Source organism: Argopecten irradians, unplaced genomic scaffold (assembly GCF_041381155.1).
Source record: "Argopecten irradians isolate NY unplaced genomic scaffold, Ai_NY scaffold_0634, whole genome shotgun sequence".
NCBI classification, from domain to species: domain Eukaryota; kingdom Metazoa; phylum Mollusca; class Bivalvia; order Pectinida; family Pectinidae; genus Argopecten; species Argopecten irradians.
In genome coordinates this window covers 17,509-31,735 of record NW_027188101.1, presented here as the reverse complement: position 1 = coordinate 31,735, position 14,227 = coordinate 17,509, and positions in this window count along the sequence as shown.

Here is a 14,227-nt window from a genome sequence, read left to right as displayed (position 1 = left end):
TAGGTTAATAAACAACAAAAACCATTATTGGAAGTGAATAATGTCATTTATTGAGTTATAATGACGACATAAAATTCAACTTTACTTTTAATACAAAAGAGTAAAGTTTATCTGTTGACATATATATGTAATAACATAATAAGAACCCTTTTATACAAAGATGGGGCTAAAATAGCGCCAACCATTTAACTGGGCAGTCAGATATCTGTCAAACTGTCCCGTTATGTCTCTCATCCACATCCTTATGAGTGATACTATAACTTCATATTAATATTATATAGTGGTTTGAAAAACTATGTCATCGTGATAAGACAAAACATATTTCTTGTACGTACTCAAAAACCACAAACATATCAAACATATTGTAAAGACTCTCAGAGGCCACTAACCCCACGAGAGCTTTACCTGATTAGATATATAATACATAAACATAAACTTCTTTCAGGATCAACACCATAAAACTAGACATGATATATATAAAATACCTAGGATCACAACTTGAAAGAAGTACAGTACACACAATTAAGTAACGCGTAGGAAGTCAGTATATAGGTGATGAAGTCTCGAGGCCATTACCCCCAGAGATTTGCAAATACTTTTAAGTCAAATATTGATTGCAACCTAACTCATTATAACAAAGCTGAAATTTTAATGCAAAAACCCACCAGAGGCCAAATACCCCATGGAGGCTTTTGCCTAGCATGTAGACAAATATATCATAGATACATGTAGTATGCTGCGCATAAAAACGTTTTAACCCAGTCTTTTGTTGTGTAATTGTAATAACGTGATTGCTAAAAAGGACAAATACATTTTTTGTACTTCAAGCAATGCTTCAAAACTTATACTGCTATAACCAGAAGCCAATAACTCCATGGTCACAGTATCATGATGGTACATGTATATTATTCAACAAGGGACATATTTTTCCTGTTCCGAACAATAGCCATCGTTAGTTATGTATACCTGCAACTTTGGTAAAAAATAAGACCATGTGTTAATGAAAAAATTATTATTGCCAGAGGCCACTTACCCCATGGCAAAGGACAAAATATGATTCTATTGCTTTTTGAGGACAATCGTGCACCTTCTACAAATGAATCATTGGGACCCTGATGTACTTTATAAAAGCCCTTGATTTCCATTTACCCATAAGTTGTATTTGACCTTCACTGATTCCCTGGGTAGCTGCTGTGGTAGCTGCCCCAATACGGAAGCTATGGGATTTATAATTTCGTTCACGAAGTACCCGCCCATTTTAATGATGCTTTTATCTGCTGTGTGAAAAAACTACGTGAAATTGGCGAGCCATCCATAAATGAAAATGGTGGTTGGTCGGTGTGTTCGTGTTTTCTTATTGATAACTTGATCCCCTTACATCCCCGGCGGTATTTTCTGTATATATTTTGTGTTTATCGTCTTGTACGCGGTGCTCAAAATAGAAGAACATCACCAATATCAATTTATCAGTCATTAGCTAGATTGTAATCGTGTGAGTAAATATTTTCCGACTAACCGTCATGGTATTGTTATTTTCCCGAAATACTGACATTTTTTTTCAAATGATATTGCCATAAAAATATGATAATACTTACACTTAACTTTGGATTATCTTGCTAAATATTTTTTGTTATCATCTTTAAAGTAATAAAATAAATATTATTATTTGCAAAATTAAAATTTTAGCAAAACATATTTTAATTGCTTAGCACCTGAGCACCGTGTTGGGATAATTGATTGCAACTAAAACACTATAAAATATAGTCTGGATTCCAGACTAGTACTTAATCAATACTACTTTACTCTAACTGGCAAATTTGTTATACTGCAAGATTAAACCAAACAAGCTTTTTATATAAAACATGTGTAGCACACAGGTCATGTTTGTTTATTTGATGATTATAAAGTAGATCTTATTCTCCCTTGAGATTGTATGATAGCAACTTCTGTAAAGGTAATATAATCTCACAAACACACCTTTCAAAGCAAAGTGATTATAATAAATGTATTACGCGGTATGCTAAATTTTAGTATTATTTTAACTAAATTGGACAATTATCATCCATATGTTTTATAGCTGAAGATTATAAACTGAACACTTTCAAAATGTGAACGTAAAAGATTGAATTTTGTCAGGCCCACGCTTTAATCTGTGATAAAATAATCAACTGGGTTTGAACGTAATGTTGCAAAAACACACTATTATACATTGTGGATTTACACTTAAATCATACACGTATATTTTTATTAGGATAAATCTAAATTTGTATTATCATTCCCTCGGGACACAGGCCGTCCAGTATGATAACGTCTGTAGAAGTATCCGATTTCCCTGTGTATACGGCAACTAGGTGAGATAATAGATTTTTCTGGTAGCAGTTATTTATCTCTTTAAAGTAATAAGTTTCTGACGTGAATTAAAAACACAACACAATAATATTAATATTATTTTTTACTAAATTCACCTCTTATGTGATATACCTTAATATACTACAATATACTGATTAAAAATAAATGGTATAAGTTGAAATCAAGACCAACATAATATGGTATATCTGTTGGAATTCATCAATAAAATAACAAATATTTACATTTTCACTTCGCCCCGCCTCATGAAACTAGTAAACTCCGATCACTTCATTTCCCAATGAAGATGCTTGGTCACGCGCTGACCTCTGACCGGCGTAGAATACATTTTGACATTGTTTACATTTTGACCTAGTTTTACGCCGCTTCAGTTTTGAATGAACTTTTGCCTGTCTTTGTACATTCAAAATGCTTGAGAAAGTGATATTAGAAATTGTCAGTAAAATATAATATTATACAGATATTTTACACGTATTTTGGTGAAACGCTGACTTAGGCTCAAGCCCCGGAAAAATGCTGAACATAGGCTACCGAACGCATGAGGTTCACCACTCATCGCAAATAGGCATAATCGAACGCAAATGGTTATGATAATGTGCACAATATATGTGATGCGGTGATATACATGCAAGCTTAGAAACGATAGATTCCATTAAATAGCAAACAGGCTGATTTCAGTGAAATTAAGCCTAACAAAACGATTCTGTGAGTGTCGAAACCCACAGCATTGGAGGGGTCGTTGGAAACCGCCAATATTTCAAATCAATGTTTCTCTACTTACTTTATACAGCATTTTAATCCCAAAACTCCAGTTGACAGAGAAGTTATCACATTTCAAGAATAACACAGAAGTCTTCCAGTGATCTGCGACTAAATCCCACATTTTAACACGTTTTATTGAGCCCCGGAAGCACCATGTTATTGGACTGCATCACATACCATAGACACAGGGGTTGGATTTCACAACATGTTTAGTTAATAAACATTTAAATGTCAGCTACAATTAATTACCAGACGGAAATACAACATTCAGTTACATTCCACAACAATTACAATTGAATTTTAAAAGGTTTGATTATGTTTAGATACCAACTATTCAGCATTTTCACCACAATCATCATTTTCTTCAAAACCGGACCCCTGCGAAATCGAGCAACCGGATTACACATTGACTGCACTGCTAGTACTGCGCAGCAATTTTTGTATTTGAAGCTACATCATGTTTTTATGATAAAATTTAAGCCATTAATTCCTGTACATAGAAACAGTATTTAGAAATCGCCGTTTTTAATCTTAACAACGCACAAAGAATGAAGTTATTTTCGGAACTACATTTTGTGTTGCCTTGGTGACGAGAAGAACTGACTGGCGGCTGTCCGTAGCTGTTACATACATGTACGATAAAACTGGTACAATGTTGCAAATTTGTATAATAAATCTTATACAGAATACATATAATTTGATATTTTTTTCAACAGCGGGATTTTTAATATTGATTTATTAACGTATAATATAAGGATTGATTATCACAATTTTAACAGCTTGGATTGACTGATTAAAAACGAAAGTTAATTGTGCAAATGTTACAATGCTTAAGTTCACATTTGTCATTCCATGCAAGCAACAAGACAAACATTGTATACTTCACCCATCTGAGTAATTAACAATTAAATCTAATATTTAATTAATAGTATTTTTTCAAAATACTGAATTCAAACAAATTGAAATGCAAAGACCATATGTACAAAAATCCTGCTCTAAAGAGTTAAACTGCCACACTTTCTATTTCCACTAAGAAAACTACCTGGATATAAATAGAATTTTAAAATGAATGATATTGTCAAATGTTAAAGCATTGATAAATATCATACAGCTACAAAGTATAAAATAAATGGATATACACAAAGAAGGAGTATTAAAACATGTCATTATAAGATTGCCAATATTATAAAAATGAGCCATTTGGAAATAATAACCAACGTCACGCCCATACATAAAAACTTCCGATCGTGTTTTTTCTTCCATACCAATCCTTGAAGCCGAATAAATATATAATAAATAATATCAAATAAATAGTAAGCAAATTCAATTTTATAAGTACTACCAATCGAAGGGACGATTTTTGAATCTTCCTGATGTTCTTTTTTATGTTCCCCTTATCTTAATCTTATGACATATGCAAAAAATATTAAATAGTTAACTTTAACAACAGAATTGCTCTGTATTTAAGGCATGGTCATCCGAGGATGAAACTTTTTTTAAAATATGAGCTCTGCGCTAAATCGATAATATGCTTAGAATAGGTGCATGATCTTATTTAAGAGATCAGTTTAGTTGGACTCAGTTGTAAAAAAACAATCGTTATCTAAATGGGAAAAGAACATAAAGTGTATTGATAGGGATCGGAATGTTTGGTAATGAATTACTTAAATTAATTCGTAAAGTCAGCAGTCAACTTGAAATAATAATAAAAACGAAATTTTAGATATAACAAATAAGAAAAATATACACTGATTTAATAATTCAATTAGATCATTAGATAACAATGAAAGTTGGTGAAATAAAAACAAAGGAAGTAGCGATGAAAACACTGCAAGATTCCTTCAAGAGAGCGTAGATTTCAACTATGTGACAACCAAAACTAAAAAAACATCAGACTCATCACTATCGTGTTAATGAGAACTTCTATAGTCTTCGGTAACTACGTAATATGGTTATAATTTATATCACACATTTTTCTAATTCCCTCCTGTATTATAGCACTAAACAGCTTTTTCAGAATATATACTATTTTTTCTATTCCTTTCCCTATAGATTATAAGGGCGCAGCCCTTCGTGACCCGAAGGCTCAAAGTACGAAAGAACATTCTATGGTATACAGATACACGAAAATATATAGAAAAAAAACATTATCTTCAAAATTCATAATACACAACTGACAGCTTTCAGTTTGCGACTGCCATTTTTTCATACATATGGGGAGGGCTTATGTGTTGCTCCGGTACTGCTTCCCACCCCCAGAAATAAATTATATATGTAACTCTATGCAAATGCATAATCAGGGCGTGATTTTAATCATTTTTTTATTATTTTTTTAAATCTATTTATAATAAACATTTTGAAAATCAATAGCTATAATATGCAAGTCAAAAATATAACACCAAAGGCGTAGATGAGCAGCAAAGGAATTCATGAGTTCTCATCTTAACTGTCAAACAAAATAGAGCGAAAAACATATCGATTCGCATTCGCGGCACTCCAGGCACCTTGAAATGGAACCTCACAGAAATTCGAAATCTATGTGTTCATTTCTTTGTGTTATATGCTTAGACAATTATTACATCATATAGATTTACCATAACTATAGTTTAAAGTGTCGTGTTCACTTTTATTTCTACATTATTTATGTCTTCTACTTGAAATAGAAATAAAATAAACAACGTAGATCCTTCCCTCTTCTATGCGTTGCATGATTCATATTAAAACATCTGGCTGCGCCCTTTAAGGCCTTGCCTTCAGTCTATGTATATGTATAATACGACACTGTCTATTTTTATTAAGTAATCTGACCACAGGAGCTATGATCACAGATAAACTTCAGTTGCCATTGTGTATGTCCGCCATGATACTACCACTGAGATAACACTATCCACCCGTGTATACAACACGAGATAACGGTCACAACATTGAGCTGTGACGATATGAAAAAATATAGAATTCCAGCGGGACCCGGGTATGATAACGTTTTCACTGATAACATGGCCTTCCTGGTCCCTATCTATGTCGTGTAATGGAGGAATTTAACTTCCTGGTAATCATTACAAATAATATGGCCACATTTAGGACATCATGAGGTGATCAGAGGTGTTTAATGGATAATTTAAGATGGGAGTTGTAGGGTATTACACCGCTTTCCATGTGGTTTGTTTTGGGATTTATATCGTGAATTGTTCACGTAAGTATTTGTATATTTTAATACCTAAACTTCGTTTTGAAGTACGATGTGATCTATTGCACTACCGATTGACCATATTACATCTATTTCACTCGTATTTTACTTTGTCTTCATTGGAAGTTCATCCGTTGTAGTTACATGTACCATACCCCGAACGTTGTTCGCCTCATAATTATCAGTTTTCTATTTTAATCATATCGCTCTACTTTTTTACCTATTCAGTCTCTCTTTTTTGTCTCACTAGTCTCCCTGTCTTTCTGCTTTCCGTCTTCTTGAAAACGTTTTTAGTTTTAAAGAAGCATTTTGGCAACGGTAGTGAATGAAATGAAGTTTAAAATAAATGTTTCACAGTACATTAAAACCGGTCATACTTGTAATGTATACCTGTGTTTTTGTGTAGCCTTGTCTTACAATCAAAGTCAGCACGTGGCATCGCTTCTTACAAACCATTACTACACCTTTCAGTACGAGATAATTTGTCGTTAAACATAACGATTGTTCTCCCTATAGGTACACTCGATAACATGGTCTTAGATAGCAGTGCAATTTGCATATATATCCGAAAGAAATAAATTCAATTGAAATACGGAGTAAATATTTTTTTGTATTGAACTACTCAAGTTGTTATTACAGTAGCGTGTTTACCTTATTAGGTCGTGTCTGAAACCAATTTTATCAACTCTCATTTATAAGATTTGTTCAACCTATGTGATAGCAGGTATATATAAAAGATGTAATTGAAATATCGCAGAAGTTGTCTATTTTTTTTTAAATATGGTATGTTACATCCACAAGGCCAGACTTTGAAGCATTTAGAATACTGGTTAATGGCTAGTAGATGAATCATTGAACAGGTAGAATAACGACTTGTGTACTGACAGCTGCAAATAGCACACGTAATCTGTACCGTCCAGACGTATGTCCTCATAATCACCACACTCGGCATTTACATATGTACGTTTTTCCTAGGAAAACATTTTTCATTGAAAATAACAAAACTAACTTTTATTTCAAAGGAGATTTGGCTCTAAATAAAACAGCGACACAAAGCTCAAAATTTGAGAATTACGACGCCAGTCGAGCAGTGGACGGATTCCTCGATACTCAGTTAGAGAGTGGACACTGTTCTCACACGGGTGCTGGCAATACCAAGGCGTGGTGGAAGGTAGACCTAGGACAGGTGTACAGGATACAGATGATCAACATCACATATAGACATTATGGTAAGTGGTTGCTCAGGAAATTATGAGTTGTAAATATATTAATCTTCATTTTATTACCTATACCAGACTGGTTTAACACCATCTTGTCGTCCGACGTAATTATTGTAAGATTTTAGAACACGTAAATAAAATTTGATAAAGTAATTAAACCCAAGTCTGAAACACCGAATTCCTATAATATTGCAACACTGAAGTTTAATATAAATTGCATACTGAAGTTAAAGGTTACAAATGTTTAATTCATAATCAACGAAGTAAAATATGTCTTATATACCCAATGCGGATTGGGAATTTTGTAAAAGATTATCCATGTTTATCATACTCTTAATTGATAAATTGATACATGTTATCTATTCGGATAAATTTCCAAATGATATGCTTTCAATTAATCTTTAGCCTTTTTGTATATTTGAAACGATATCTAAAAGTGTTTGCTCCATGTCAGTAGAACTTAAACAAAATGATCTAACTGGTATCTTTAGTTGAATTATATTGATACCTGTTGCATTTCTGGAGATGTTTTTGTCTGAGAGTTTTATATCATATCCGTCGACGCGAAAAAGAAACTTCCTGGAACACCAACATTTGGTCTTCTGACAAGGTTGGTGATGTCATCGGCGTGTGATCCTTCAATAGTGTAATTAGTCACATCATTTCAAGCATTAAATCCAACCTGGGAATTGTAAATGTATACTCTTTTACTCAACCCAGTCGCCAGGAAAAGCTTGTTTTTAATTGTGGTGACAGATCACATTTTCAGGTTGATTGCCTAATGAGATCATCAAGTCGTCATCGCCATCACGCTCACGTTTTACAGAATAGAGTTTCTCCCACGATTCACTGATTTGTCACCAGTTTTAGGCGTGGGAGATTTCTTTGTCAACCCCTATGTTATAAAAGATTGTGCTTTAACCTCTTTAACATGAAGACAAATGCATGATGTCATGACATTCATGTGGTGTAAACGTGGCGTGCATAGTTGATAACGTCATTAATATTGACGTGCAGTCGACAGAACCATGTTCATGTCTCGATGAAAATGCAGGTTTTTGGTTAATATTCTGATCTCTTTCTTTTGTATATGGTAGAAAAAAAATCAGTCCCTACTTAGAGGGTGTGACAACAAAATTCGCAACCCTCGGGGGAATTCCTGAATGTCAAACCCTCGGTAAAACCTCGGGTTGGACGTTCATGAATTACAACGGGAGGGGTAATTCATGAACGTCCAACCCGAGGTTTACCGAGGGTTTGACCTTTCGAGGATTCCCCCTCCGTTGTGATTTCAGTGTCACACCATATAGATCGGGAAATATTATATTAAATCCATCCGCAACGCACTAATGCACACCGCACGTCATGTTTATCGACGGCCGCCACGCACTTTATCCACCGGAAACGCACTTTTTTTCAGAATATTTTTATTGTAATATCATAATTGGGATTGGGCAACAGGCAATGCCTATATTAGCCCTCTTCCGGTAACTACATGAAATAATAGTACAATACATAAAAAGCCATAAATATAAAATAGAAATAGCATATCTTTGACGAAAATGACAAAACAATTTAAGAGAGTAGTCTCATTAGTTGAAAATAAAGCATGGAAACTATTGTCAAACAAGTAATCACATTTTTTTTATTATGTTAAAGATGCTCCACCATCGACAAAGAATAAATAACTCATTTGAACAATAATTAGCGTTTTACTCATGTAAATATATGTCTAATTAACACAAAAAATGATATAAAGTAATTTACCAAAGATTTGTGAATGCATTCCATATAGGGCAAGTGCCATGGACGTTTTTCGGGAAGTAAATAAGACGTTCAAACTTTCCAATATTGTTAATGGTGTTAAGTAAGTAACTTTTGCAAGCGAAGAAAATTACTAATTCGTCTGCTCCTGTATTTGATGGAGAGAATGTACCAATTTGTTGGCGGAGAAGCATCTTTAATAAATGTTCATAATATCTTAATGAATAAAATCGAAGTGCTCTCAGTGTCAATGACATCTCATACAAAATGTCTGGTATCTCTATTATATCCATGTACAATTTTTCAGTAATACATCATTTGAATTAAAATAGTGGTTATTAAATTCATAGAGGTAAGTGTCAATAGAATGAGGAATGCTGGTATCTAGTGCAACAATAAAATTACAAAGGCGAGTTCTTTGATTATTATAGAGAGGGCAATAAAGAAAATAATGATAGGAATCTTCAATTGGAAAACCACAGTAGGCAGGCAGGACTATCGGTTAAATGAGAGTTAAATAAATCAGAGTTTAGATAACTAACGGAATTTCTTAATTGACATAATGAAATACTTGTTTGTCTTTCGCCAGAATATTTAAATGCTTCCGAACATAGTGGGAAAATATCGGTAATACCAGATTGTGAGCATTCCTTTTAATTTGCACGTATGGATGACACAGAGGGAAACGGACAGGACGGAGAGTTCTATTCTGACATGAAAGACGAAAAAGCTAGCATTGTATAAATAAGTTCTGGAGTCTGGAATATTAAACAATCTAGTATGACGAAAAACATTACTGGTGTTAACAAATGGTAGTAGCAGGTCTTTAATATGGTTCGGACAGTTATTGTTGAAAATATTATAAAAAGTTTATATTTTGATGTAGATGTCTTCTCTCAATGAGAGGTACAATACCAGTTTCATTATATAATGCATTATGACTAGTCCCCTTTCTTAAACCTGTAATTATATGCTTCTGTAATTATATTGCTTCTAGCTGGATTGACTCCAAGAAGTTACATTCTGCCTGGGTACAATTTGACCACACTAAATTAGGATATTCAAGAATAGTTCGTATAAAAGAAGTATATATAGTTGTTAAAGACCTTCTACCAATTTTGTATTTCAACATTCTGAGTATATTTATCTTTTTATATGCGTTTTCTTAAAATGATGATATTTGCAGATTTCTGTCTGTCTCCCTCTATAAGTGTATACAATGATGTGTCATCAGCAAATAGTTTTACACTAGAATTTAAATTTTCAATAATATCGTTTATGTACAAAAGAAAGAGATAAGGACCTAAGACAGAACCTTGTGGTACACCCTACCTGAAACTTTACCTTTACTTTACACGTATGAATCAACATGAGCATTTATACTGTGCACAATTCTGCCTTTACATTGTGATGTGTAAAACAAGGCCAAAACCACCTCAGGATAAACATAAGCAACACCACATGTTTTAGATCTAAATTATCCACTATTACTTGAAACAATTGCAAAATTTTATCTGTATGTCGACCATTCCCCTTAATAAACGAAAACTGATATTTTCTTTCATACCTACTGGTGTAATACTTGGCTGGTCTACGAGAGGCAATACACTGAGCATTAGGCTGTATTGCACAGAGGGCATACCCGCCCTCTGTGACGTCACGGAGTCATTTCTGCCGTAAATCAGTTTACCATTATATGTACAGATGTACGTCGTCTACAAGGGGGCCCTTTTTTAAAAAACAAAGGGGGGTTTAAACCCTCGTACGTTTTACAAACAACACCGACATGACTCGACCTGATGTCTATCATGTACAAGACGGATAATCTGTTTTACCCAGTAACGTCCAAGTTTTCCAAACATTTACAGACCCCGCAGTGTCATGTATACAAGGACGGTTACTAACAGTAGATTATATGGAGATCGCATATATTGACTGTGTGAGGTTCAAGTCTATGGTGAGTATAACATTTAATACTTATATGTAACTTAATTAACTTGAAATTAAATAAGATTTAATTTATCGATCAACCAGGTATAGTTTACCTGTATTGAACAAATGGTTTTGTATTGTAAGAACTCCTGACACTACTTCTTTGTTTGTATTATTATCTAAGTTAAGATGTTAACATTAATTTTAAATTTTGCTTTCATAATCTTTGTTACCTAATAGCTAATAATCTGTCATATTTTTTCATTTTGTAAATTCAAAATTAACAAGTCAGGCAGTGCTGTAGACACAATTATATTCTTAGCTCTGTTTCGCAGTTATCGGGGGCAAATTTCGAAATTCGTGCCTAACTCGTGACACTAACAATATACATCAAACCCTATTAGTTAGTAGCATTTGTAGAAAAGGATAGTGATTCTTACTTTCTTTCATGCCGTGCCTCTCTCAGCTAAAAAAAAAAAAAAAAAAAATGGAAACGGATACATTTGCAAGTACAATTATATCTGATCATATCAAGTCTTAAAATATGACAATTTCAACAATGGAATGTGGGATTTTTTTTTTCTTAGACAGAAAACGGGGCACGCTGTAAATATTGCATTAAATATTGTATACTTTCCACGTTTTACTTACGATTTCTGATAAACTCAGTTCTGTATACATATTGGTATCAGCATGGTTTCAAAATGTTTTAAAACGGTGCCCTGGTAGTATGTATGTTAGGACGTCATAAAAACGAGTGTGATACGTTTCGGTCTTTGACTTTACTTTTCAAACAATGAATATTTACGCTACAATAAAAATTAAATAATTCCCCATAAGAATTATTTTTTCCGCAGTTAAACAGAACCAGCAGTACATTATTGGTCTGTGTATTTTAACTTAATTATCAATTACGTTTGTAATTTATCTAATAACGACATTTCTATATTTTGTACACTTTTGGCCCGTGTGACTTATTTCCGTGTATATATGTATGTATATATGGAGGATCTTACATGAGTGGCTATGTAATATGTAACAAGATCAACAATTTTGATTGATGCCATGAATCTTTTAGGGCGAGTGGTGTATAGAGAATATGGTATGCCTTTTTTTTCATATTATTTCCTTTATTAGACCGAGACCCCTTTATCAGCCCGAGGGCTGATATAGGTCGAGGGCTGATAAGGGGTAAATATTGATCTGTGAAAATGATAGTTAAGACTGTAAATATAACGATTAAAGTATCTTTCTGGTGGTTCTATCGAAGGAAAAAGTTGAGTAGGGTATCGATATTTGTTTCCTGGACCGCGAATTCATGGACCGCTTCGCGGTCGATTTCAAATATCGATACCTACTCAACTTTAAACCTTCGATAGAACCACAAGAAAGATACTTTAATCCTTAAGTATGGAAGTAAATTGTCACCTTCAAAACAGAGTAGTACAATATGCACGACGACTTTATATTTTAACACAGGATGCCGTTTGAAATCGGTTTGGATATAATTGTGGCGGTACCTGTCACTGTGCGACTGGTGGCTGTGACCCGGATACTGGACAGTGTGACGTCAAGGGATGTCAGACAGGGTGGATGGGGCTGTCCTGTAGTCTCCGATGTCACTGTGACGGGGGCGGAGACTGTGATATAGATACGGGGGCGTGTCCTATATGGGAAGACAATGTCAGCCTGGATGGTCGGGAGGAAGCTGTTTTGTGGGACCGCGTAAGTCGTTAACAAAATGAATATGACGAACAATATATATACAGGTATCAAAACAGTTACTGTTGGATGAACTACATGTATGGCTTACATTGGTACTATGAGTGTATAGGTTATATATACCATTTTGTGAACATTTTTTGTACCTCATACCGGGATATACTCATTAAAATGCGATATATGCGGGGTATTAGGAATGATAAAATTAGCACATATAAGTAATGCATTTCGATGAAAAGGAATGGAAAACTGGATTCAGAGTTAGTATACGGAAAAACGGTTTCCTGTTACTGCATTGAGTAATGAATACCCAAAATTGATACTATATGACATTAAACATGAGAATTCTCAGATTTCATTCTTTTCCAGTTTCCATTTTAAAGGTTGGTAAGGAGGTTCTTTTTTGTTTCTTATATTTGTTTTGTTACAAAACAACTTATGCAGCCTTATTTACTGGAAGCACGATTGATTAAACATATGTTGACAAGCGTTCGTCTTTCGTCAGTTGAACGTGTACCACCCACAGATAAAATGTGTCATGCATAAAAAGCGGAAATTAGTAGTGTAAGGAGACTTCTATGTTGTATTTACTTAATGACGAAGCTTGCCAATTGATAACGGTAACCTGTCTGTGTTATCATTGTATGTGGTAGTATTAAAAGTACCGATCTTATTAATTTTCCGTTCAACATAACTCTCATAGAGGCCACTGCAAAAACAGTCAATTAACCACTCATTAAAGCTTCGATCCCAATGACATTTCTCTTAAGGCTTGTAATTTGTTTTCTAGCAGGATAACATGGTGTGGAAAGCAAATGTTATGAGAAAAGAACACTAGAATCGAACCTGGTTTTATACAAGCGTATATTTTATATTTTTATTTTTTTAGAATAGTTTTTAAATTATTACGGATGGTGTGATATCAGTTTATGCAAAGAAATAAAAATGGCGAAAATTACGATAACTGTACATTTAAGAAAAATATTGTAAAGCAACCAATCTTTAATGAGATACAACCTTAATGGATGTTATGAAAGAAAAAGTGAGATCACCAGGAGTACTGTTTCTGGTGTTTCACCACGTTTTCGAACAAATTAACCATTTCAGTAGTATGGTTCGGAGAAAATATCAAAACAAAAGCGAATTATTTTATATCTATAGTGCAATAATTGATACCCAAGGGCAAAAATGTAATCATTAAATGAGGAAGGCTGAAGTTGGTTCCGAAGGACCGAGTTTTCCGAGTTCGGTTTAAGCTAAAACGAAAAAGAAA